The sequence below is a fragment of the Phocoena phocoena genome, chromosome 4 (assembly GCF_963924675.1).
Source record: "Phocoena phocoena chromosome 4, mPhoPho1.1, whole genome shotgun sequence".
Taxonomy (NCBI): Eukaryota; Metazoa; Chordata; class Mammalia; order Artiodactyla; family Phocoenidae; genus Phocoena; species Phocoena phocoena.
In genome coordinates this window covers 8,052,018-8,079,972 of record NC_089222.1, presented here as the reverse complement: position 1 = coordinate 8,079,972, position 27,955 = coordinate 8,052,018, and the positions used below count along the sequence as shown (strand labels likewise).

General features: G+C 41.5%; 1 pseudogene; it reads right to left on the bottom strand.

The window, feature by feature from the left end:
* Positions 1-62: 62 nt before the first annotated feature.
* Positions 63-27,851, bottom strand: LOC136122607 (nuclear receptor subfamily 2 group C member 2-like; annotated as a pseudogene).
* Positions 27,852-27,955: the final 104 nt, after the last annotated feature.

Sequence of the window (27,955 nt, the reverse complement as noted above, 5' to 3'; positions counted from 1 at the left end):
CCAAAGTACCACGACTTCATTTTCTTTGTATCTGAGCGGTCCTGGGAGGAGCCTTGTGCTTCTCAGCAGGTGTGTGGTGTGCTCCATAGATTGGCATCAGTGATCTGGCCATTATACTCTGCCATCTTCTTCTTGAGGATGTAGGGGATTATGCTGTCTATGGAAACACTGCCAATGAGATCAGTAAAAAAACTTCTTCGGTTATGTTAGAGCTCATCAGCCTGAGGGCCAGCAGGCGATTGAGAATCTGGACCAATCAGTAGGTGTCTTCTGAGTAGGCTTTCTGAAAATAATCCTGCAACTCCATCTGTGCCTTTCTTGGAATTTTAAAATCTGACTTGTGCTGGCCAAACCTGGATGATGGGGGGTAAAGAAAACTACAGCTTTAAGGTATGCAGACTCATAGACGTCTTCTATACCCAGCTTTGCCATACTTTTACACAACTCCTGAAGCTTCCAGATGTGCTCCACGACTTGCTTTATCTGTTTGCCAGAAAGTTTATCTTCCTGGATATCTTCTGCAGCTGATTGACTATGGCCACAAGGTAATGGAAAAACTCATGATCTGGGCCAGTCCAGGGGTGAAGAGCTCATTTCAGCAGGCTTGCAACAGGCTGGTTTTGCAGTCCTTCCCAAGTGCCTGAAGGGCTGGGGTTGACCTGGCCCAGTGCATGGAGAGGAAAAGCAGGCAGAACGTAGACTTGCAGAGGTAGTACACGTTGAGATACTCTAGAATTGGGCTTGTCATGTGATGTGAGTGTTTAAAAGGAGGAGGGCTTGGACCTGAATGATGAGTGTGGACTGGTCTCTACTGATGACATAGACGTTCCCTCCTCCACTGGTGTCTATCCCACCTGCCAGGCTTGGAGGCAAGGAGCTGTGTCGTATTAAGTGCTTTAGCGAAGGTATTACATGCCCGAGTAATCTCACTTGCAGATTGGTCCTCCTACTGTATTTCTGAAGCATCACCACTGTTAAGGGATTCACTTAGGTTGACAAAGGAGGTTACTCCATTTGCCAGTGTGCCCAGAGCTGCTTGTTTCAGCCTCGGAATCCGTGGTCAGGAGAAGGGTACCATCCCAGGAAAGGCTGCATCCAGTTCACAAGCATCCCGGATCAAGACCTATTTGTCTTGATCTACTTTGTCTGCCACAAATGTGGGACTGGCTATCAGAGGATTTCTGGATCCTTCTGGATAAAGATTTTTCTCAGTTGAAGCAGCACAATTGCTTGGTTTTTCCCTTTGCATATCAAAGGGCTTCTGTTCACTAATCCCAAACTCCTAATTTATCCCTCCCCCCATCCTTCCCCTTTTGGCAAGTTTGTTTTCTATGTCTGTGAGTCTGGGAACTTTGATCTTGTACATCTGTGGAGGAGTGTTCACGGAGGATGCTTGTGGTTCATTACCTGTACGTGGGCAGACTGCTGAAGTGTGATTTCTTGCACATGGCTTTCTTCTTCGTCAAATTCCACGTGTAGAACAGAGTACTCAGTAATGTCTACACAGTAGATTTGTGACAGAGTTTTTGGGGCACTTGGGCTGTTGATAGGTACCTTCATAAAATGGCTCTTAGTGTTTGAGGGCCGTTGCTCTGGGGAGACATGCCACAGTGTTATTCAAGAACCTTATTTCAGGGGCTTCCCTGGTGGCGCAGTGGTTGAGAGTCCGCCTGCCGATGCAGGGGATGAGGGTTCGTGCCCTGGTCTGGGAGGATCCCACATGCCGCGGAACGGCTGGACCCGTGAGCCATGGCTGCTGAGCCTGCGCATCCGGAGCCTGTGCTCCGCAACGGGAGAGTCCCGCATATGGCAAAAAAAAAAAAGGACCTTATTTCAGAATTATATAAACCCTCATTGTAACTTGTATTACACGCTAATGAAATACAAATACTCAAATAAAACATAATCTATGTTGATATGCATTTTGTGGTCTGTTTGTGTAATTAAAGTGATTGTGTATTAATCCTTCACATGCTATTCTGAAGTCAGTGCCCAGTCCCCATCCCTCTGAATTTTGGGACAGCAGGCTTTCCTTTTCATGAGTCAGCTGGTCAAGAAAGGTCAGAAGAGCTGACCTAAGGAGACAGCGAGGGATTATTCTATGACACTAATGACTCGACTGTATCATTTTTTTAAAATTTATTTTTTAGTTATTAATTTTTGGCTGCATTGGGTCTTTGTTGCTGTGCGTGGGCTTTCTCTAGTTGTGGCAAGCAGGGGCTACTCTTCGTTGCGGTGCACGGGCTTCTCATTGCGGTGGCTTCTCTTGTTGCGGAGCACGAGCTCTAGGTGAGCAGGCTTCAGTAGTTGTGGCTTGCGGGCTCAGTAGTTGTGGCTCGCGGGCTCTAGAGCGCAGGCTCAGTAGTTGTGGCGCACGGGCTTAGCTGCTCCGCGGCATGTGGGATCTTCCCGGACCAGGGCTTGAACCAGTGTCCCCTGCATTAGCAGGCAGATTCTTAACCACTGCGCCACCAGGGAAGCCCTCGAATGTATCAGTTTACCATTCTTTGGGGATCCGAAAGAGGAGGGGGTAGAGGGGAAGGTCTCAGGAAGAACAACTTTTTGCAATTAAAACTATTACCACTTCCTCCTACATGATATTCCAAATCCTGACTACTCTGAGGATGTCAGCCTATTTTGAAACTAACAGGGAAGGGAGAACCAGAAATGTGGAAAAGGATTAGAACATGACTTTAAGTGTCTTATAGGAAAGCATTTCTATTTTATTTCTTGAGAAAATGTAAACATTATCTTAAATAAAATAATTTAAACCTTTCGAACAGTTGGAAATAGATGTTAAATGTATTTGTTAAATTGTTTATGATTCATTAATTCTCAAATATTAAATGTTAACCCATAAAATGTTTTAAGTTTTAAAACTTTTAAAAGTTTTAAAAGTTTTAAATCTAATGTTTTAAGAGAGGGGTTGGTTTTATGATCTGGAAACTTAATTTAATTTTTTATGAATGAAAAGTTCACTGAAGGTTTTCCTCTGGAACAGTTTCATAAAGAAGAGGACAGGACAAATATCTACAACTATTAATAGTCTCATATTGAAAAAGTTATTAGTATTTTAATAAAATCGATACATTGTTTTGTGCTAATAATAACTAGAATACTTTAAAACTAGTTAAAGTTATTAGTAATTTAATAAAATCAATACATTGTATTGTACTAATAATAACTGGAAACTTTAAAACTAGTTTCTATTTTTTGTGTCATCTTTTCAAAGGATTTTTGTTCTGTTTGTATTAAATTTTTAACCTTTCTTGCTTTGAAACAATTTCAGATTTACAGAAAATTCGCGAAAGTAGTGCAAAGATCTATAGAGCTCTGTATATCCTTCAGCCAGATTTTCAAAATGTTGATATTGTTCATATTTGCATTCTTTTACTCTCTGTCTCTCTACATGCACACAAACACACACACACATATACACACACATAAATTGACTGTGGGTTTTAGTTTTTCCTGAACTACTTGAAAATAAGTTGCATGCATGATGCCCTGTAACCCTTGATATTTAGAGTGTATTTACAATGCAAAAATCAAAATTATGAAATTGACATTCATCTAACATGACCATATAATCCACACATCCCACTCAAAGTTTGCCTATTTTCTCCAAAATTTCCTTTATGAGCTCAAGATCCAACCCTGGATCATGCATTGCATTTAGTTGTCACTCCAACTTGGAACAGTTTCTAAATCTTTGTCTTTCATGACTATAACATTTAAAAAAATTTTTAAATTTTCTATTTTGTTATTGTAAAAAATACTTTTCAGGCTTCCCTGGTGGCACAGTGGTTAAGAATCTGCCTGCCAATGCAGGGGACACGGGTTCCAGCCCTGGTCTGGGAAGATCCCACATGCCACGGAGCAGCTAAGCCTGTGCACCACAACTACTGAACCTGTGCTCTAGAGCCCGTGAGCCACAACTACTGAGCCTGCATGCTGCAACTAATGAAGTCCACACGTCTAGAGCCCGTGCTCCACAACAAGAGAAGCCACCACAATGAGAAGCCTGAGCACCGCAACAAAGAGTAGTCCCTGCTTGCTGCAACTAGAGAAAGCCCGTGTTCAGCAACAAAGACCCAATGGCAGCCAAAATAATAATAATAAATAAATTAATTAATTAAATAAAATTTTAAAAAGTACTTTTCCCCATATTGTTTGTCCAAAATATAAATTTTTTCACATCTTTATTGAAGTATAAATGTGTTACAATGTTGTGTTAGTTTCTGCTGTACAACAAAGTGAATCAGCTCTTGTGTCTCCCTCCCACCCTCCCTATCCCACCCCTCTAGGTGGGCACAAAGCACCGAGCTGATCTCCCTGTGCTATGCAGCAGCTTCCCACTAGCCATCCATTTTACATTTGATAGTGTATATACATCAATGCTACTCTCTTACTTCATCCCAGCTTCCCCTTTCCCCCCACCCTCGTGCCCTCAAGTCTGTTCTCTACGTCTGTGTTTTTTTTCCTGCCCTGCCACTAGGTTCATCAGTACTGCTTTTTAAAATTTCATACATATGCGTTAGCATATGGTATTTGTTTTTCTCTTTCTGACTTACTTCACTCTGTATGACAGACTCTAGGTCCATCAAACTCACTACAAATGACTCAATTTCGTTCCTTTTTATGGCTGAGTAATATTCCATCGCATATACATGGCACATCTTCTTTATCCAATCATCTGTTGATGGACATTTAGGTTGCTTCCATGTCTTGGCCATTGTAAATAGTGCTGCAATGAACATTGTGGTACATGGCTCTTTTTGAATTATGGTTTTCTCAGGGTATATGCCCAGTAGTGGGATTGCTGGGTCATATGGTAGTTCTATTTTCACTTTTTTAAGGAACCTCCATACTGTTCTCCATAGTGGCTGTATCAATTTACATTCCCTCCAACAGTGCAGGAGCGTTCCTTTTTCTCCACACCTTCTCCAGCATTTATTGTTTGTAGATTTTTTGATGATAGCCATTCTGACCCGTGTGAGGCGATACCTCATTGTGGTTTTGATTTGCATTTCTCTGATGATTAGTGATGTTGAGCTTCTTTTCATGCATTTGTTGGCCAACTGTATGTCTTCTTTGGAGAAATGTCTATTTAGGTCTTCTGCCCATTTTTGGATTGGGTTGTTTGCCTTTGTGATATTGAGCTGCATGAGCAGCTTGTATATTTTAGAGATTAATCCTCTGCCAGTTGCTTCATTTACAAATATTTTCTTCTATTCTGAGGGTTGTCTTTTTGTCTAGTTTATGGTTTCCTTTGCTGTGCAAAAGCTTTTAAGTTTCATTAGGTCCCATTTGTTTATTTTCATTTTTATTTCCATTTCTCTAGGAGGTGGGTCAAAAAGGATCTTGCTGTGATTTATGTCATAGAGTGTTCTGCCTATGTTTTCCTCTAAGAGTTTTATAGGGTCTGGCCTTACATTTAGGTCTTTAATCTATTTTGAGTTTATTTTTGTGTATGGTGTTAGGAAGTGTTCTAATTTCATTCTTTTACATGTAGCTGGACCATAACATTTTTGAAGAGTAAATACCAGTTACATTAGAGACTCTTTCTTCATCTGGAGTTGCCTGATGTTTCTTCATAATTTATGCATTTTGGGCAAGGATTGTCTTATCTGTTTAAATTTGTATTTTTGTATATGTTACATAAGATAGATAATTTGTCAGTAGTGTAGAACATGTGTATAATTTATAAACAAATAAAAGGAGCTACATGCTTAAACATTTTTTTACTGATGGTGATACATGGAGATAAAGGCTTGGAGGCTGCTATACTAAGTGTTAAGGAGGATAACCAGACACAGTCTAGGAGCTGGAGCCTAGAAAGAAGAGAATGGGCATTTCAACTGGGGAATTGTGGGAACCCAGGAGCTTTGAGCTGCTGAATTATCCTGGTTCTGAATATGTATGCAATTTAAGCCTTGCATCATTGCATGATCAGATACTTTAATTAAAAAACCTGGTTTAACATTTTGTGATGTAGAAATTCAAAAGCCTGTGTTTTCAATTTATTTAGATACTTGATTTTATTGGCTGTCATGGTTGAAAAAATTCTTCCAACAATATGTTAATCCAAATGGAAAAAGTGTATCTTTGACTATGCTTTCCAAATTGTAATTTTCATTGTTTAAAGTTAATTCAAAATTACTTAAATATTATTGTTAAAAAATAACTAGGAAATTTTTATCTACTGGAGGTTTATAATTTTAAAAGTTTTAACATCTAGGTCTTTTTTTCTTTTTTTAAAAAAATTGAAATGTAGTTGCTTACAATATTATATGTTATAAGTATACAATATAGTGATTCACAATTTTTAAAGGTTATACTCTATTTACAGTTATTACAAAATATTGGCTATATTCTTTGTGTTTTACAATATGTCCTTGTAGCTTATTTTATACCTAATAGTTTGCACCTATTAATCTCCTACCCTTATATTTTCCCTCCCCCTTCCCTCTCCCCACTGATAACCACTGGTTTGGTCTCTATATCTGTGAGTCTGCTTCTTTTCTGTTATATTTACTAGTTTGTTGTATTTTTTAGATTCCACATATGTGTGATATCATACAGTATTTGTCTTTCTCTGTGTGACTTATTTCACTTAGCATAATGCCCTCCAAGTCCATCCATGTTGCTCCAAATGGCAAAAATTCATTCTTTTTTATGGCTGAGTAGTATTCCACTATATATATATCACATTATCTTTATCCATTCATCTGTTGATGGACATTTAGGTTGCTTCCATACCTTGTCAACTGTAAATAATGCTGCTCTGAACACTGAGGTGCATGTATCTTTTTGAAAAAGTTTAACATCTAGGTTTAACATGCACTGAAACTATTGAAGCTTTTTCACAAGTTGAAACAATTTTCCAGGTTTCTTAAGTGTGCATGCATTAGAGATTTTTAGGCTACATAAGTTTTGGAAACAACATGTAAAAAAAAAATGGTTCAGATGAACCTAGGGTAGGACAGGAATAAAGACACAGACGTAGAGAATGGACTTGAGGACAAGGGGAGGGGAAAGGGTAAGCTGGGACGAAGTGAGAGAGTAGCATTGATATATATACACTACCAAATGTAAAATAGATAACTAGTGGGAAGCAGCTGCATAGCACAGGGAGATCAGCTCGGTGCTTTGTGACCACCTGGAGGGGTGGGATAGGGAGGGTGGGAGGGAGACACAAGAGGGAGGGGATATGGGGACATATGTATACGAATAGCTGATTCACTTTGTTATACAGCAGAAACTAACACACCATTGTAAAGCAATTATACTCCAATAAAGATGTTAAAAAAAAAGTAGTCTATTGTTAGACTGAATTTTTTGTGGTGTGTCACATCCTTGTGTCTTCTAGTTGTCACTATAGCCAAGGTCAGCACATTTGGATCTCTTGATTTCTTTGTAAGAGGCAAATGAAGAACTCATCTTTCAGTTGGCCAGTTCTTTCAGGCATTTTGCCAGAGTCTCTCCTTCAATCCTCTGCATGGTGGCTTTGGTGGACGCCGTGAGGCACTTCCCCCAGCCCTTCATGTCATGTTGGTGGCTGGCAAGTCATCCTCTAGGTACAGCCCTCAGTGGAAGAAAGATGCCTCACCCAAGGTCACGTCCCCTCCCAGGGGCAGCTCTCATTCAATAATTGGTCGGGTCTGGATTAAGGGCTGGGCCAGCTTGTGGCGAGATGGGACCACGTTGAGGGGCCATCCCAGCTCCAGAGCTATGCAGGGGATTGGTTGAGGACCTTGTGGGAACTGCGTCTCAGTTCAATTTCTCCTTCTGCCTAATCCTGCCTCCTTCACTTCCCCACAGTTGGTCCTAAGGGCATTCTCCAATAAAATTTCTATGTGATATTCTTTCTCAGAATCTGCTTCCCAGGGAACCTGATCTAAGAAAGTTACCCTCTCTACAAGAATGCAAAGAGTCCCCTACATTTTAAAATGTCTTGTTTTTATAAGTCTAACCTCACCACGACATCCTGTAGCACTTTGCTGTCTTATGGCTTCACCATCTTTGCTGCCAATAGCTTGCCTGTGAATGATAGATGGAATGCATTTCATGTGGGGTACTTTATCTGTACCTTTGCTTGGGAATTTCTAAAATTCCAATTCAAGTAGTTTCCTGCTCTTTTCCATGTATTGTAATCTTTCTAAAAGAAGTTATTTATAACTGAGGGAAAATATTATTTCGTCCTCTATTGTCGTGTCCCACAAAAAACAGTTCTTCATGTATTTTGTTATTGGAAACAGAATCCAGAAAATACCATAAGCTGAAATGTGTTAGAAACATGAGTGCTTCATCCAAATATATAGCAAACCTTCAACACTATGTAATTTGTTCCAACATTTGTTTCTTTACTCTTCTGTAATGCTTTCCATGTATCATCCAACAATATTTGGCTGACAAAGATATACATTTTGGGTTTCACCATATGCTTTTTTTGGTATTATTTCAGTCTTTAACTGTGACAGAACAAGTGTTTCCCCAATGAATGTGGCTCTGATTTGTAAAATACCTTTGCTTTAAAATGAGAAACCTCAAAAGAAACTTCTAAATATTTATTACCACATTTCATGACACTTTGTAAAATTCCATATGTAGTGTTGCATGATTTATAAATCCCTGAAAAATCGTAATGGTTTTTCTTCAGGTTTGAGGTGCATCATTTTAACACAGCCTATTAATGTTTATGGCATCATGCTACCACTTGCTATGTCTATTTCTGGCAACATGGCAAACCAGATTACCCAGAAAGCTTCCTGCTAGAAAACACTTGCACATGTTAGAGGAAATATAAAAAGATATCATTTAAAAATGTGTAACTGAGCCCGAAAACATGTAAGGACATTTCCAATGGGCTAAAAATGAAGTATAAACTGAACTCCAGAGCCAAACCACACTGTAAGCCTGGGAATGGGATCAGGAGAGGGTAACGTGGAATCCTTGTCTCAGTCACATAGAGGTTCATCTGAGGACCTACATAAGCATAGGTGATAATGACTTGGGAATTCTATGAGTTTAAAGGCTGCATTTGAGGCCCCCATAGAAAGCTGGGGCATTTTTTTTTTAATTAATTAATTTATTTTTTGGCTGTGTTGGGTCTTCTTTTCTGTGTGAGGGCTTTCTCTAGTTGCAGCAAGCGGGGGCCACTCTTCATCACGGTGTGCGGGCCTCTCACTATCGCAGCCTCTCTTGTTGAGGAGCACAGGCTCCAGACGCGCAGGCTCAGTAGTTGTGGCTCACGGGCCTAGTTGCTCTGTGGCATGTGGGATCTTCCCAGACCAGGGCTCGAACCCGTGTCCCCTGCATTGGCAGGCAGATTCTCAACCACTGTGCCACCAGGGAAGCCCAGAAAGCTGGGGCCTTTGAAGATGCACACTAGAAAACTTATCCAGTGGTGCAGAATGGTGTCTGAAGGACGTTTGTATGTCTTCATTTAGATTTGAGATAGAAAAAGTCTTTCCTGAAAATTCACAACTATATCCCTATCCTCACCCAGAGTTGGGATTGAAATCTTTCTAGCTGTATGGTTCTGGAAACTTCAAGTCAATAAATTAACGTTAAAGAGCTCCGAGCCTGTGAAAGAGGTAGGCTTTTGGCAAAGTAAATGTAAAACCTCTCAGGAGGAGTACCCTCCATCCAGATAGCATGAGATACCCACCAAGAGAGTCCCAAAGAGTCCTGAAGGGCTCACAATACAAAATTACAAAGCACATAAGGAAACCCGGTACCACCATTGTGAGTCAGCATGGTCAATGAGCAGCAGTAATGTACTCTCAAGAGCTTCAGGTAAGAGAACTACTGAAGAGTAAGGATTAAATAAGGATGCCTAAAATAGTGAGCTTCGAGGACGGCTCCTAGAGCTTTAGGAAGGATGGAGCTGAGACTTACTGAGATGGGAAAGACTTAAGGAGGAAAGGAGATTTTTTTTGGTAGGGGTGGGGGTAGGAATCAGGAGTTTGGATTTTTACATCATAGTTTTGAGATATCTATTAGCTATTCAAGAAATGAGACTTTTACAGGCAGCTAGATCTATCTATCTATCTATCTATCTATCTATCTATCTATCTATCTATCTATCTATCACTTTACCTATCTATCCATCCATCCATTTACCTATCAGCTATCTCTAACTCTTTCTCTATATATATATCCAGACTTCTTAGTATGGAAATTTGGCATATAACTGGCATCTGTTGACTCCTCCCATTACATTTTCTTCCAGTTCCCCACAGGTATCGGGCCCGCTTTTGGCCCTTCGAATGCCAGGGACTCTCAATTGTTGCATATAAAACTACCTGGGGGAGATTTAAAAAATCCTGATGCCTGGGTTGCATCCTATTATATTTATCAGCATGTCTGGGGGGTGGAGCCAGGCATCAGTACTTTAAAAAGACTTGTTTTTTCTCCAGTTTTATTGAGAAATAATGACACACATCACTGCATAAGTTTAAGGTGTACAGCATGATGGCTTGATTTACATATGCTGTAAAATGATTATTGCAATACGTTCATCTAACATCCATCATCTCATATAGATACACTATAAAGAAAAGAAAGAAGAAAAGAAAAAGGGAAAAAAATTCTTGTGGTGAGAATTCCTAGGATTTACTCTCAACAAATATCATGTATATTATACAGCCGTGTTAACTAGAGTCTTCATGTGGTACATTGCATCCTAGTACTTATTTATCTTATAACTGGAGATTTGTACATTTTGACCACCTTCCTCCAATCCTTCCCCCTCTTCCCTCTGCCTCAGGTAACCATATGTCTGATTTTTTTCTATGAGTTTTTTTGTTGTTGTTGTTTGTTTTGTTCTGTTTTTCTTTCTTTCATTTTTAGATTCCACATATAAATGAGATCATACAGTATTTGTCTTTCTCTGACTTATTTCACCTACCATAACAACTTCAAGTTTCATACATGTTGTTACAAATGATAGAATTTCCTCATTTTTTTTATGGCTGAATAACATTCCATTACATATATACCACAACTTTTTTATCCATTCATCCATTGATGGACATCCATTGATGCCCATCCATTGATGGACACTTAGGTTGCTTCCTAAGTATTTTAGCTATTGTAAATAATGCTGCTGTGAATATGGGGGTGCGTATATCTTTTTGATTTAGTGGTTTCATTTCCTTTGGATATAGTCCCAGAAGTGAAACTGCCAGATCATATGGTTGTCCAATTTTTAATTTTTTGAGGAAACTCCATACTGTTTTCCACAGTGGCTGCACCAATTTACATTCCTACCAACAGTGTACAAGGGTTCCCTTTTCTCCACATCCACACCAGCATTTGTTATTTCTTGTCTTTTTGATGATATCTCATTGTGGTTTTAATTTGCATTTCCCAAATGACTAGTGATGTTAAGCGTCTTTTTATGTACCTGTTGGCCTTTTATATACCTCTGGGAAAATGTCTGTTTAGGTTCTTTGCCCATTTTTAATTGTTTTTTTTAAACTATTGAGTTGTATGAGTTCTTTATATATTTTGGATATTAACCCCTTATCAGATATATATCTTTTCCTTCTTTTTCTAATTGTGAAACCAGTACACAAAGAAACATAATTGGAGGAAGGTGGTCAAAAGGTACAGACTTCCAGTTATAAGATAAATAAGCACTAGGATGTCATGTACAGCATGATGACTATGGTTAACACTGCTATATAATATACAGTTAACCCTTGAACAATGCAGGGGTTAGGGGTGCCTACCCCCCACACAGTGGAAAATCTAAATGTAACTTTTGACTCCTTAAAAACTTAATTATAGGACTTCCCTGGTGGTACGGTGGTTAAGAATCTGCCTGCCAAGGCAGCGGACACGGGTTCGATCCCTGGTCTGGGAAGATCCCACATGCTGTGGAGCAACTAAGCTCGTGCACCACAGCTGCAGAGCCTGTGCTCTAGAGCCTGCACGCCACAACTACTGAGGCTGCATGCCACAACTACTGAAGCCCGCACACTTAGAGCCTGTGTTTCACAACAAGAGAAGCCATCACAATGAGAAGCCTGCGCACCACAACGAAGAGTAGCCCCCTCTCTCCACAGCTAGAGAAAGCCCATGAGCAGCAACGAAGACCCAACACAGCCCAAAATAAATAAATAAATTAATTAAAAAATTAACTACTAATAGACTACTATTCACCTGAAGCTTAACCGGTCCCATAAGCAGTTGATTAACACATATTCTGTATTTTATATGTATTATATCCTGTATTCTTATAACAAGGTAAGCTAGAGAAAAGAAAATGTTATTAAGAAAATCATAAGGTAGAGAAAATACCTTTACAGTACTGCACAGTATTTATCGATACTGTTAGGTTTGTGTCTGTCTACAAGATAGATCACCTGTCTGTCAGTACCTACAGCAATATTGTCTTATGTGATGCAATACACTGTAGACTTTATGCTTATGACTAACACTAAACTTCAAAGTGAAAAGGTAATGTGAAAAATAAATTTATGTTTATTTAGAGGTATATCAATTCATGCATTGATATTGAAGCAGTAGCAGCATGACTGCTTTATGGTAGCCTAGTGTAATCAGTTGTTTCACAGTAGCCTCGCCTGTACACTAATGAATGAATCACTGCAAAATTTTTATGGCATACAGTATTATAGTCATATTCATAATATAGCAATGGAAACATTGTTACATTTAAAAAAACCACTTACCTGTGATGATAGGCGGATAATGCAATTTCTCCAATTACAAGAGAGAGACATACTGTATGGTAATGTAATTCTTTTTTTTTTTTGTGGTACGCGGGCCTCTCACTGTTGTGGCCTCTCCCGTTGCAGAGCACAGGCTCCAGACGCGCAGGCTCAGCGGCCATGGCTCACGGGCCCAGCCGCTCCGCGGCATGTGGGATCTTCCCGGACCGGGGCACAAACCCGTGTCCCCTGCATCAGCAGGCGGACTCTCAACCACTGCACCACCAGGGAAGCCCCCTAATTTTTTGAAAGCAAAGTTATAAAACAGTAAGAAAACTAACACATTGTTCATTTTATATTAAATATCACTCACCTTATGCCTATGTAAAGCAGGTTATTCACTTCAAGTCTTGCACATGATATTCTACATGTTTATTTTTGTATATTTATTGAAAAATATCTGCTTGTAAGTGGATCATACAGTTCAAACCCATGTCGGTCACAGGTCAACTGTCCAGGGAAGTTAAATGAGTAGATCCTAAGAGTTCTCATCACAAGGAAAAAATCTTTCTTGTCTTTTTTTGCTTTCCCTTAAAATAATTTGTTTTTTATTGGAGTATAGCTTGTTTACAATGTTCTGTTAGTTTCTGCTGTACAGCAAAGTGAATCAGTTATACAGGTAGATGTATCCACTCTTATTTAGATTCTTTTCCCATATAGGTCATTACAGAGTATTGAGTAGAGTGCTCTGTGCTATACAGTAGGTATCTATTAGTTATCTGTCTTATATACAGTAGCATGTATATGTCAATACCACTGGGCATATTCTGGAGAAAACCATAATTCAAAAAGATACATGCACCCCAATGGTCATAGCAGCATTATTTACAATAGCCAGGACATGGAAGCAACCTAAATGTCTGTTGACAGAGGAATGGATAAAGAAGATGTGGTACATATATACTGTGGAATACTACTCAGCCATAAAAAAGAATGAAATAATGCCATTTGCAGCAACATGGATGAACCTAGAGATTGTCACACTAAGTGAAGTAAGTCAGACAGAGAAAGACAAATATCATATTATATTGCTTATTTGTGGAATCTAAAAAAAATAGTACAAATGAATTTATTTGCTTTCCCTTTTTATTGTATCAGTATGAGATGATGGATGCTAACTAAACTTGTTGTGGTGACTATTTTACAATATGTGTAAGTCAAACCATTATGCTGTACACCTTAAACTTATACAGTGATGTATATCAATAATATTTCGATATAGCTGGAAAGCAAAGTACGTAGAAAGCATGAAGTATTTGTCATCCTGTCACTCAGAAAAAAAAATCAACCTTTTTGGCTTACACTTTTCTAGTGTTTATACGGAAATAATACGACTACACAGTGTCTTATAAAACTCCCAGGATCTGCCCTCCTCATCCATTTCTGACATGTTTTCTGCTCTTTGTTCTTCCAGCATGAGCGCCCCCTGGCCCCATTGCTGTCACTTACGCGCTCCAGGCACACTGTATCTTCAGGCCCTTGTCCTGGCTCTTTCCCAAGTGCGACTGATTTCTGAGAGACACCAGTGAGCAGCAGCTGGAAGCGAGACCTTAGTTCCCTGACCCGGGATTGAACCCTGGTCGTGGCAGCGACGGTGCCCAATCCTAACCGCGGGACAACGAGGGCCAGTGGCTAGTCTGAGCTCCTGTCCTTGTCTGCCTTGAAAAAAAGAATTCTGACAAGGAGACGGAAGGTAGAGAGGAACAAAAGGTGTTTATTACAAAAGCAGAGTACCTGCCGACAGATGCACAGGTGAGCTCGGAGAAAAGTCGCGCCTTTGGGAAGTTTAAATCATTTATAGAGGGGTAGTCTTCCCGGTCTTTGTTTCCATCTGGCTAATCGTCTTGCTTTGTTCTTTGACTCAGCCCCCTCCCCCATTGGACCCCCGAGGAGCCTTTCTGTGCATATGCAGTCAAGGCCTCCCTGGCCCCAAGGATGAGAAATACGTGATGTCTTGATCTTTTACCCAAGCAGGGTTTAGCTCCTCTCTGCCCCTGCCATGATTGTTATTTTAAAGTGTTCACTGGAGACAAAGTCCAGCTATTTACCTTGTTCCTGTTGTTATTTCTATCTCGAAGTGTAAACAGGGGGCTGGTTGTAAACGTCTAGCCTGGAGCCCATCTATCTCCTGCCTTAGGACCATCTCCCTAAATACCCCTCACCTTCTAGTCTTTGCTCAGATCTCACATTCTCAAAATAGCCCAGCCTGACAGCCTTATTTAGATCCAAAACCCACTCCACATTTCCTTAAACCCACCACTTCTGGGCCTCCTTAGTCTGCCCCACTCTGCTTTCCTTCACAGAATTCAGGATTTTCTAACATACTGGAGAACATACTTATTTAATTCCATCTATTGTTTATTGCCAGGTTGCTTCCCCCAGACCCCCTTCTAGAATGTAACTCTTTAAGGCCAAAGGATCTTTGTGAGTATAACAGTGATTGGCAGCTGGTAGATGGGCAATACACATTTGTTGAAGGGATGAATGAATAGATAACTGTAACTAAAAGTCACACACTGTGACATGCTGTTTTGTAGCCTTAGTGATAGACTTAGTTTTAAACTTAGCCATATATTGCATCCATCTCGTCCCATAAATCAGTATTCTTTGACATGGCTATATCCCTGAAAGGTCTCATGATTTATTTCAAACTGTTTCTGTTTGCTTTGTTAAGTACAAACATCAGTAAAGATTTGAAGCAAGGCTAGGGAAGAGCTGACCACACCCCATTCATTACATGTATTCATATTTATTTGTTGAATAAATGAATATATATTTTATTGTATAAATATGAAATATTTTAATAAATATTATACTTTATATGCTTCAAATCATAGGCCATACCTATTCATTATTATATATATTGGTATATATACATCTTATGAAAAACTGGTAGTGGAGAAGCTGAGGGAATAAAGAATTGAATTATATATTGAAATAATATTCTTGCAGGTAGGAGATATATGGGACTTAACTTTTTTCTCAACAGTCATTGGCTATAGCAGAAGCTCTCTCCAGCTCTGATTGGGGTTATCCCTTTCTCACTGAAGTGGAGGTGTCTGTGACAGCAGCTGCCCCTCTCCCGTAGGAGAGCAAAGCCAGCAGCTTCCCTTCCCCCTGCCTCTGCCCCCGTTTCCATGGGTGGCCGGTCCTCTGGTGGAAGACAAAATGACTCCAGACTAAATTGCACATTTTATTCTTAGATATCATTTTCAGATTTGGGGGGAAATGGTGTGTCACCGGGAAGAAAGAAGCAAAGACTCTTGTGATTAATGGAGGGAATTCCATTTTGCCTCTGGTCTCTTCCTTTGTTCCTGGGTTAGGCTTATTCTCCCCTCTCCATTGTTCTGCTGCGGACTGTTGCGATTGTGTGACCTCCTATGGCTTTTTCATCTATTTGCCAGTGTGGTTCACTCATTCCAAACAACAGCAGAGACATAAGGAACTGTAACTCAGACTGGAAAAATGGCCAGCCTTTCTTATTGTTCTTCTTTGGCATTTGTGTTGTTTTTAATAACTCTTTCTTGCTAATTATCCTGGTGACATTCCTCTGAAGCTACAAAAACTTGCCATGGGGCCCCAAACCCCTCTCAACCTTCTGCTGCTTCTTTTTTTTTGGCCACACCGTGTGGTTTGTGGGATCTTAGTTCCCTGACCAGGGATCAAACCCGTGCCTCCTGCAGTGGAAGCGTAGAGTCCTAACCACTGGACTATCAGGGAAGTCCCTCAACCTTCTTATTGACGGTGATAGTATGCTCTCAAAGGGAGAGCAGGCAGGCTCAAGTGAGTAGCTGCTCTGAGTTTCTTTGTCAAGCTGGTTATGTGGGGGGCAGAAATGAAGGGACAGAACATTCATTGGGGAGGGAGGAGTTTGGGGGTCGTATTCCCTGATTTTCATGCCAGTTCCACCTTCCCGAGGGGAGGAGGGATTTGTGTCCTCATTTAGCCTTGATGGGAAGTTTCACAGCAGTGGTGCATGATGGGAACTTCTTATCTGCAAGGCTAATTTTATTGTAATGAGGGCATAGTGAGCAAAAGGTTACATTCAGATGCTGGAGATTCCTGCCTTTTCCCACCTTCCTTTGCCTCCAGGACACTTATCACCCCCAAATGTGTGGTTTCCTGTCAGTCTGGAGGTTCCTGCTTTCCTCTGTCTGCCCAAGGACCCCTGTTGTTGACAAGATATGTGGTTTCCTGACACCTGGCCCATTCCCCCCTTTCTCTACTTGTATCTAGCTACCTGCCTGCTGTAACATTCCGCACCCCCCCCCCCCCCCCCCCCCCGCCACCAAGGAGTCTGGACCCTTAAAATATTTTAAAGGCAGGGGTAAGACGGGAATAAAGACACAAACCTACTAGAGAATGGACTTGAGGATATGGGGAGGGGGAAGGGTAAGCTGTGACAAAGTGAGAGAGTGGCATGGACATATATACACTACCAAACGTAAAATAGGTAGCAAGTGGGAAGCAGCCGCATAGCACAGGGAGATCAGCTAGGTGGTTTGTGACCACCTAGAGGGGTGGGATATGGAGGGTGGGAGGGAGACGTAAGAGGGAGGGGACATGGGGATATATGTATACATAGAGCTGATTCACTTTGTTATACAGCAGAAACTAACACACTGTTGTAAAGCAATTATACTCCAATAAAGATGTTAAAAAAATATATTTTAAGGGTCAAGGGTCAATAGTCCCTCTTCTGTAAGTGCTTCCAGCTGAGCATGGGCATTGTCCTTACCTGAGGGTCCAGATCTCTTTGCTTTTCTGTCAGAGAGAGGGTTCTCGGGATTGTTTATAGTGGCGGAGGTGGTTAGTGGGGAGTAGAAGGAAGCAGCAACCTTGTCCAGTGGGTGTTGATGGTCCCCATCCTCAGGTGGGATGTGTTGAAATCCTGATGCATCGTCATCTAAAGATGGAGATTTTTGAAGCCATGGTGTTTTTTTTTTCTCCTTTGGCACCTCAAGTTTTGATACAGCAGCTGTAACAGGGAGGAACTGGAGTACATCTGAATATAGTTATTAGTTATATTAAACATTAGTTTGGAATATTGTCTACTCCCTGCGTTGGCTTTCTCTTGGTATTGTTAACCATTATCATGTTTTTATTGTGAGTTTTAGTTTTGTTTATTCCAGTCACTAGATTCTTCCACCAGATAGTGACATTCCCCGCTGTTGGATATTGGAAGTCTGGTTGGTGTCTGTCACCCACCTGTGATTACTAAAAATTAGACTGTGATTGTAGTAAGTTTCATTAAGCCATCTTAATTTTTGTCCCTGGATGTTAATACCAGAAAAACAGAGGCTAGCTTTGCCTAAAAGCTGAAATACTCTTTCCTCTGATTTGGAGGCGGGTGTCTGTTCCAGAGAATTTGGCCCCCAGTTGGTTCCTGCCCCAGTCCTTCCTTCCTTACTGGGTGGTAAATGAGAACCCAGCATATTTTGCTGTTACCCCATCAGGTCGCCCAAGGAAGCGGGGAGTCCTAAAAGATGTAGGTCCTCTGGGGAGGTGCGGTTGCCAGGGCAGATCCAACAGTCAGATGAGTTAGTCACTTTAGCAATGGCATTCATGGAGTTGGACAGAGCAGCGGTCCCCAACCCTTTTGACACCAGGGACCGGCTTCGTGGAAGACAGTTTTTTCACGGACTGGGAGGTGGGGGGATGGTTTCGGGATGATTCAAGTGCATTACATTTATTGTACAGTTCATTTCTATTATTACATCGTAAAATATAATGAAATAATTACACAACTCACCATAATGCTGACAGGAGATGGAGCTCAGGCGGTGCTGCGAGCGATGGGGAGCGGCTGTAAATACAGATGAAGTTTCACTCGCTCACCCGCCGCTCACCTCCTGCTGTTGGGGACCCCTGGCGTAGTGGATGTTTGTCAACTGGAGCTGTGCTGACGTGAACAACAAGAAGGACCCTTAGTATGGGTGTGGTTAAAGGAGACGTGACTTCATGAGAAGCAGAAGAGCAGAGAAATGGAGAGTTTACTGGAAATAGAGGGTATTGATGCCTGGAAGGGAGATTATTAGCCTCCTTTAAGTGATTTTTATAGGGGTGACAAATTTTGTTTTCCTGGGATTCCCTGACCCCAGACCTGTGGATCTATAAGTTTTTTAATTTCTGGGGGAATATTTTGTGTCCTGTATAATACATAGAGCAGACAAAAATATTCCCTGGTTTTGGTTTTCAGGGAGAGTAAGAGTTGCCCCCCAAGGCTGGGAGAAAATCTCTTTCCAATAATGGGCTGGGGCATTAGGCATGACAAGAAACTCGTGAGTTATAAGTGTCTTTCCCCAGGTGCAGGTTAGAGGGGTGGTGAAATGTTTTACCTTTGGTTTTCCTTCTACCCCAACAATAGAGCAGATTTCAGGGGCCCAGCATGAGAAGGCAGGACAGAGTAAATGGCTCCCATGTCCACTAGAAACTGGACAAGTTTACCTGCCACGTCAATGGTCACCCGTGGTTCCTCCTGTGTGATGATGACTGTCTTCTCGGGAGCCTTGGGAGATCTCAGGTCCCTCAGTCAACCATTGCCATGACTGGCGTCGGGGACCTTCCTCACTCCCTTCGGAGCTGGGGGCATTCCCTCCTTCAGTGGCCCATCTTCTTGCAGAGTGGGCATGGCTTCTTGGGTGTAGGCTTGTTGCAGGAAGCAGGACCCTTCCAGGGCCCGAGAGCGGGCTCTTCTCTAACACTTGGAAATGAATTGTCTGAGGAGACACATGTGCTGACAAAGCAGGAGATGTTATTGGGAAGGGGGACCCAAGCAGAGAGCAGTAGGGTAAGGGAACGCAGGAGAACTACTCTGCCACGTGGCTCACAGTCTCGGGTTTTATGGTGATGGGGTTAGTTTCTGGGTTGTCTCTGGCCAATCATTCAGACTCAGGGTCCTTCCTGGTGATGTGCGCATTGCTCAGCCAAGATGGATTCCAGCAAGGAGGATTCTGGGAGGTTGGTAGGACATACGGACTTATGGACTGGTGTCTCCTCTCTCCTTTTGACCTTTGCCAGATTCTTCCGGTTGGTGGTGGCTTGTTAGTTCCGTGTTCCTTACCAGGATTTCCTGTCGTAAAATAACATGCAGATGATTACTGTGGTGCCTGGCCAGGGTGGACGGTTTCAGTCAGTGGTTTCCCTAACAGGCTGGGACCTGCGTCCTGAGCATTCCTTGCTCCAGTATTTGGGGCTCCCACAGCTAAAACAGGCTCCCTTTCCTGGCGGGGGTCTTCAGAGAGTACTTTTGCGGTGACCGGGAGGTGAATTTTTTTTTTTTAAAAACATCTTTATTGGAGTATAATTACTTTACAATGGTGTGTTAGTTTCTGCTTTATAACAAAGTGAATCAGTTATACATATACATATATCCGTATATCTCTTCCCTCTTGTGTCTCCCTCCCTATACCACCCCTCTAGGTGGTCACAAAGCATCAAGCTGATCTCCCTGTGCTATGCGGCTGCTTCCCATTAGCTATCTATTTTACATATGGAAGTGTATATATGTCCGTGCCACTCTCTCACTTTGTCCCAGCTTACCCTTACCCCTCTTCTTATCCTCAAGTCCATTCTCTAGTAGGTCTGCATCTTTATTCCCGTCTTGCCCAGGTTCTTCATGACAATTTTTTTCTTTCTTTTAGATTCCATATATGTGTTAGCATACAATATTTGTTTTTCTCTTTCTGACTTACTTCACTCTGTATGACAGACTCTAGGCCCATCCACCTCACTACAAATAACTCAATTTTGTTTCCTTTTATGGCTGAATAATATTCCATTGTATATATGTGCCACATCTTCTTTATCCATTCATCTGTTGATGGACACTTAGGTTGCTTCCATGTCCTGGCTATTGTAAATAGTACTGCAATGAACATTGTGTTAGATGACTTTTTTTTCTTTTTTTTGCGGAATGCGGGCCTCTCACTGTTGTGGCCTCTCCCATTGCGGAGCACAGGCTCCAGACGCACAGGCTCAGCGGCCATGGCTCACAGGCCCAGCTGCTCCGTGGTGGGATCTTCCCGGACCAGGGCATGAACCCGTGTCCCCTGCATCGGCAGGTGGATTCTCAACCACTGCACCACCAGGGAAGCCCATGACTGTTTTTGAATTATGGTTTTCTCAGGGTATATGCCCAGTAGTGGGATTGCTGGGTCATATGGTAGTTTTATTTTTAGTTTTTTAAGGCACCTTCATACTGTTCTCCATAGTGTCTGTATCAATTTACATTCCCGCCAACAGTGTAAGAGGGTTCCCTTTTCTCCACACCCTCTCCAGCATTTACTGTTTGTAGATATTTTGATGATGGCCATTCTGAGCGGTGTGAGATGCTATCTCATGGTAGTTTTGCTTTGCATTTCTCTAATGATTAATGATGTTGAGCATTCTTTCATGTGTTTGTTGGCAAGCTGTATATCTTCTTTGGGGAAATGTCTGTTTAGGTCTTCTGCCCATTTTTGGATTGGGTTGTTTGTTTTCTTGATATTGAGCTGCATGAGCTGCTTGTAAATTTTGGAGATTAATCCTTTGTCAGTTGGTTCATTTGCAAATATTTTCTCCCATTCTGAGCGTTGTCTTTTTGTCTTATTTATGGTTTCCTTTGCTGTGCAAAAGCTTTTAAGTTTCATTAGGTGCCATGTGTTTAATTTTTTTATTTCCCTTCCTCTAGGAGGTGGGTCAAAAAGGATCTTGCTGTGATTTAAGTCATAGAGTGTCCTGTCTATGTTTTCCTCTAAGATTTTGAGAGTGTCTGGCCTTAAATTTAGGTCTTTAATCCATATCGAGTTTATTTTTGTATATGGTGTTAGGAAGTGTTCTAATTTCACTCTTTACATGTAGCTGTTCAGTTTTCCCAGCATCACTTATTGAAGAGGCTGTCTTTTCTCCACTGTATATTTTTGCCTCCTTTATCAAAGATAAGGAGACCATATGTGTGTGGATTTATCTCTGGGCTTTCTATCCTGTTCCATTGATCTATATTTCTGTTTTTCTGCAAGTACCATACTGTCTTGATTACTGTTGCTTTGTAGTATAGTCTGAAGTCTGGGAGCCTGATTCCTCCAGCTCCGTTTTTCTCTCTCGATTGCTCTGGCTCTTCGGGGTCTTTTGTGTTTCCATACAAATTGGGAAATTTTTTGTTCTAGTTCTGTGAAAAATGCCAGTGGTAGTTTGATAGGGATTTCATTGAATCTGTAGATTGCTTTGGGTACTATAGCCTTTTTCACAATGTTAATTCTTCCAATCCAAGAACACAGTGTATCTCTCCATCTATTTGTATCATCTTTAATTTCTTTCATCAGTGGCTTATAATTTTCTGCATACAGGTCTTTTGTCGCCTTAGGTAGGTTTATTCCTAGATATTTTATTCTTTTTGTTGCAATGATAAATGGGAGTGTTTTCTTAATTTCACTTTCAGATTTTTCATCATTAGTGTATAGGAATGCCAGAGATTTCTGTGCATTAATTTTGTATCCTGCTACTTTACCAAATTCATTGATTTGCTCTAGTAGTTTTCTGGTAGCATCTTTAGGATTCTCTGTGTACAGTATCATGTCATTTGCAAACAGTGAAAGCTTTCCTCCTTCTTTTCCAATTTGGATTCCTTTTAATTCTTTTTCTTCTCTGATTGCTGTGGCTAAAATTTCCAATACTATGGTGAATAATGGTGGTGAGAGTGGGCAACCTTGTCTTGTTCCTGAGCTTAGTGGAAATGGTTTCAGTTTTTCACCATTGAGGATGATGTTGGATGTGGGTTTGTCATGTATGGCCTTTATTACGTCGAGGTAAGTTCCCTCTATGCCTGCTCTCTGGAGGGTTTTTATCATAAATGGGTGTTCAATTTTGTCAAAAGCTTTCTCTGCATCTATTGAGATGATCATATGGTTTTCCTTCTTCAATTTGTTAATATGGTCTATCACATTGATTGATATGCATATGTTGAAGAATTCTTGCATTCCTGGGATGAACCCCACTTGATCATGGTGTATGATCCTTTTAATGTGCTGTTGGATTCTGTTTGCTAGTATTTTGTTGAAGATTTTTGCATCTATGTTCGTCAGTGATATTGGCCTGTAGTTTTCTTTCTTTGTGACATCCTTGTCTGGTTTTGGTATCAGGGTGATGGTGACCTCGTACAATGAGTTTGGGAGTGTTCCTTCCTCTGCTATATTTTGGAGGAGTGTGAGAAGGGTAGGTGCTAGCTCTTCTCTAAATGTCTGATAGAATTTGCCTGTGAAGCCATCTGGTCCTGGGCTTTTGTTTGTTGGAAGATTTTTAATCACTGTTTAAATTTCAGTGCTTGTGATTGGTCTGTTCATATTTTGTTTTTCTTCCCGGTTCAGTCTTGGAAGGTTGTGCATTTCTACGAATTTGTCCATTTCTTCCAGGTTGTCCATTTTACTCACATATAATTGCTTGTAGTAATCTCTCATGATCCTTTGTATTTCTGCAGTGTCAGTTGTTACTTCTCCTTTTTCGTTTCTAATTCTATTGATTTGAGTCTTCTCCCTTTTTTTCTTGATGAGTCTGGCTAATGGTTTATCAATTTTGTTTATATTCTCAAAGAACCAGCTTTTAGTTTTATTGATCTCTGCTATCATTTCCTTCATTTCTTTTTCATTTATTTCTGATCTGATCTTTATGATTTCTTTCCTTCTGCTAACTTTGTGGTTTTTTGTTCTTCATCCTCTAACTGCTTTAGGTATAAGTTTGGGTTGTTTATTTGAGATGTTTCTTGTTTCTTAAGGTAGGATTGTATTGCTGTAAACGTCCCTCTTAGGACTACTTTTGCTTCATCCCATAGATTGTGGGTCATTGTGTTTTCATTGTCATTTTTTTCTAGGTATTTTTTGATTTCCTCTTTGATTTATTCAGTGATCTCTTGCTTATTAAGTAGTGTATTGTTTAGCCTCCATGTGCTTGTACTTTTTCAGATTTTTTCCAGTAATTGATATCTAGCCTCATAGTTTTGTGGTCAGAAAATATACTTGATATGATTTCAATTTTCTTAAATTTACCAAGGCTTGATTTGTGACCCATGAGATGATCTGTCCTGGAGAATGTTCCATGAGCACTTGAGAAGAAAGTGTATTGTGTTGTTTTTGGATGGAATGTCCTGTAAATATCAATTAAGTCCATCTTGTTTAATGTATCATTTAAAGCTTGTGTTTCCTTATTTATTTTCATTTTGGGTGATCTGTCCATTGGTGAAAGTGGGGTGTTAAAGTCCCCTACTATGATTGTGTTACTGTCGATTTCCCCTTTTATGGCTGTTAGTATTTGCCTTATGTATTGAGGTGCTCCTATTTTGGGTGCATAAATATTTACAATTATTATATCTTCTTCTTGGTTTGATCCATTGATCATTATGTAGTGACCTTCTTTGTCTCTTGTTTTAAAGTCTATTTTGTCTGATATAAGAATTGCTACTCCAGCTTTCCTCTGATTTCCATTTGCATGGAATATCTTTTTCCATCCCCTCACTTTCAGTCTGTATGTTTCCCTAGGTCTGAGGTGGGTGTCTTGTAGACAGCATATATACAGGTCTTGTTTTTGTATCCATTCAGCCAGTCTATATTTTTTGGTTGGAGCATTTAATCCATTTACATTTAAGGTATTTATCGATATGTATGTTCCTGTTCCCATTTTCTTAAGTGCTTTGGGTTTGTTATTGTAGGTCTTTTCCTTCTCTTGTGTTTCCTGCCTAGAGAAGTTCCTGTGGCATTTGTTGTAAAGCTGGTTTGGTGGTGCTGAATTCTCTCAGCTTTTGCTTGTCTGTAAAGATTTTACTTTCTCCATCAAATCTGAATGAGATCTTCGCTGGGTAGAGTAACCTTGGTTATAAGTTTTCCCCCTTCATCATGTTAAATGTGTCCTGGCACTCCCTTCTGGCTTGCAGAGTTTCTCCTGAAAGATCAGCTGTCAACATTATGGGGATTCCCTTGTATATTATTTGTTGTTTTTCCCATGCCGCTTTTAATATTTTTTCTATGTAATTATTATTTTTTAAATTAATTAATTAATTTTTCGCTATGTTGGGTCTGCGTTTCTGTGTGAGGGTTTTCTCCATCTGTGGCAAGCGGGAGCCACTATTCATTGTGGTGCATGTGCCTCTCACTGTTGTGGCCTCTCCCATTGTGGAGCACAGGCTCCAGATGTGCAGGCTCAGTAGTTGTGGCTCACGGGCTTAGCTGCTCCGCAGTATGTGGGATCTTCCCATACCATGGCTCAAACCTATGTCCCCTGCATTGGCAGGCAGATTCTTAACCATTGCACCACCAGGGAAGCTCTGTAATTAACTTTTGATAGTTTGATTAATATGTGTCTTGGCGTGTTTCTCCTTGGATTTATCCTGTATGGGACTCTCTGTGCTTCCTGGACTTAATTAATTATTTCCTTTCCCGTATTTGGGGAGTTTTCAACTATAATCTCTTCAAATATTTTCTCAGTCCCTTTCTTTTTCTCTTCTTCTTCTGGAATCCCTATAATTCGAATGTTGGTGTGTTTAATGTTGTCCCAGAGGTCTCTGAGCCTGTCCTCAATTCTTTCATTCTTTTTTCTTTATTCTGCTCTGCAGTAGTCATTTCCACTATTTTATCTTCCAGGTCACTTATCCGTTCTTCTGCCTCAGTTATTCTGCTATTGATCCCTCCTAGAGAATTTTAAATTTCATTTATTGTGTGTTCATCACTGTTTGTTTGCTCTTTAGTTCTTCTAGGTCTTTGTTCAACATTTCTTGTGTTTTCTCCATTCTATTTCCAAGATTTTTGTTCATCTTTACTATAATTATTCTGAATTCTTTTTCAGGTAGACTGCCTATTTCCTCCTAATTTGTTAGGTCTGGTGAGTTTTTATCTTACTCCTTCATCTACTGTGTGTTTCTCTGTCTTCTCATTTTGCTTAACTTACTGTGTTTGGGTTCTCCTTTTCTCAGGCTGCAGGGTCGTAGGTCCTGTTGTTTTTGGTGTCTGCCCCCAGTGGTTAAGTTTGGTTCAGTGGGTTGTGTAGGCTGCCTAGTGGAGGGGACTAGTGTCTGTGTTCTGGTGAATGAGGCTGGATGTTGTCTTTGTGGTGGGCAGGTCCATGTCTGGTGGTGTGTTTTGGAGTGTCAGTTGCCTTATTATGATTTTAGGCAGGCTCTCTGCTAATGGGTGGGGTTGTGTTCCTGTCTTGCTAGTTGTTTGGCGTAGGGTATCCAGCACTGTAGCTTGCTGGTCGTTGAGTGGAGCTGGGTGTTGGTGTTGAGATGGAGGTCTCTGGGAGATTTTCGCCATTTGATATTATGTGGACCTGGGATTTCTCTTGTGGAATAATGTCCTTAACTTGTCTCTCCCACCTCAGAGGCACAGCCCTGACACCTGTCTGGAGCACCAAGAGCCTGTCCTCCACACAGCTCTGAATAAAAGGAATAAAAAAAAGGAAAGAAAGAAGATAAAATAAAGTAAAATTAAATTAAATAGTTATTAAAATAAAAGTAAAAAATCATTATTAAAAAAGTTTTTTTAAAGTAATAAAAAAGAAAGAAAGAAAGAAGAGAGCAACCAAACCGAATAAGAAATCCACCAATGATAGGAAGCGCTATAAATCATACTAAACAAACAAACAACAAAACAAACGGACAGACAGAACCCTAGGACAAATGGTATCAGCAAAGCTATACAGACAAAATTAAACACAGAAGCATACACATACACATTCACAAAAAGAGAAAAAGGGAAAAATATATGTATATCGTTGTTCCCAAAGTCCGCCTCCTCAATTTGGGATGATTCGTTGTCTATTCATGTATTCCACAGATGCAGGGTACATCAAGTTGATTGTGGAGCTTTAATCCGCTGCTCCTGAGGCTGCTGGGAGAAATTTCCCTTTCTCTTCTTTTTTCGCACAGCTCCTGAGGCTCAGCTTTGGATTTGGCCCCGCCTCTGCGTGTAGATCGCCGAAGGGCGTCTGTTCTTCGCTCAGACAGGCAGGGGTTAAAGGAGCAGCTGATTCGGGGGCTCTGGCTCACTCAGGCTGGGGGGAGGGAGGGGCACAGAGTGCGGGGCGAGCCTGCGGCGGCAGAGGCCAGTGTGACGTTGCACCAGCCTGAGGTGCGCCGTGCATTCTCCCAGGGAAGTTGTCCCTGGATCACGGGGCCCTGGCAGTGACAGGCTGTACAGGCTCCCTGGAAGGGAGGTGTGGATAGTGACCTGTGCTCGCACACAGGCTACTTGGTGGCTGCAGCAGCGGCCTTAGTGTCTCATGCCCGTCTCCGGGGTGCGCGCTTTTAGCCGCGGCTCACGCCCGTCTCTGGAGCTCCTTTAAGCAGCGCTCTTAATCCCCTTTCCTCACGCACCCGGAAACAAAGAGGGAAGAAAAAGTCTCTTGCCTCCTCGGCAGCTCCAGACTTTTTCCCAGACTCCCTCCCGGCTACCCATGGTGCACTAGCCCCCTGCAGGCTGTGTTCACACCGCCAACCCCAGTCCTCTCCCTGCGCTCCGACCGAAGCCCGAGCCTCAGCTCCCAGCCCCGCCCGACCCGGCGGTGAGCAGACAAGCCTCTCGGGCTGGTGAGTGCCGGTCGGCCCTGAACCTCTGTGCGGGAATCTTCCCCCTTTGCCCACCGCACCCCTGTGGCTGCGCTCTCCTCCACGGCTCCAAAGCTGCCCCCCTCCGCCACCCGCAGTCTCTGCCCGCGAAGGGGCTTCTAGTGTGTGGCAACCTTTCCTCCTTCACAGCTCCCTCCCACTGGTGCAGGTCCGTCCCTATTCTTTTGTCTCTGTTTATTCTTTTTCCTTTTGCCGTACCCAGGTACGTGGGGAGTTTCTTGCCTTTTGGGAGGTCTGAGGTCTTCTGCCAGCGTTCAGTAGGTGTTCTGTAGGAGTTGTTCCACGTGTAGCTGTATTTCTGGTGTATCTGTGGGGAGGAAGGTGAGCTCAGCATCTTACTCTTCCGCCGTCTTAAAGCTCCTCCCAGGAGCTGTTTTAGGTCTTGTCATGATGGCTGCCAGAAGCCTGGCTTTCCGTCTTTGCTTTCTTAAGTCACGCTGTTCCTTCCTCTCCTCTTCAGCCTGGTCTCTATTGTTAAAGACTGTATCAGTAAGAAGGTTGAGGGGGTCTTGCAGCCCCATGACAAGATTTGAAGCTTCCGGTGATGTCAGGGGCAGACCGGTTAATGAAGTGAGTTAGAAATACAGTGTGTCCCTCTAAAATGTTTAGGTCTACATTCATATAC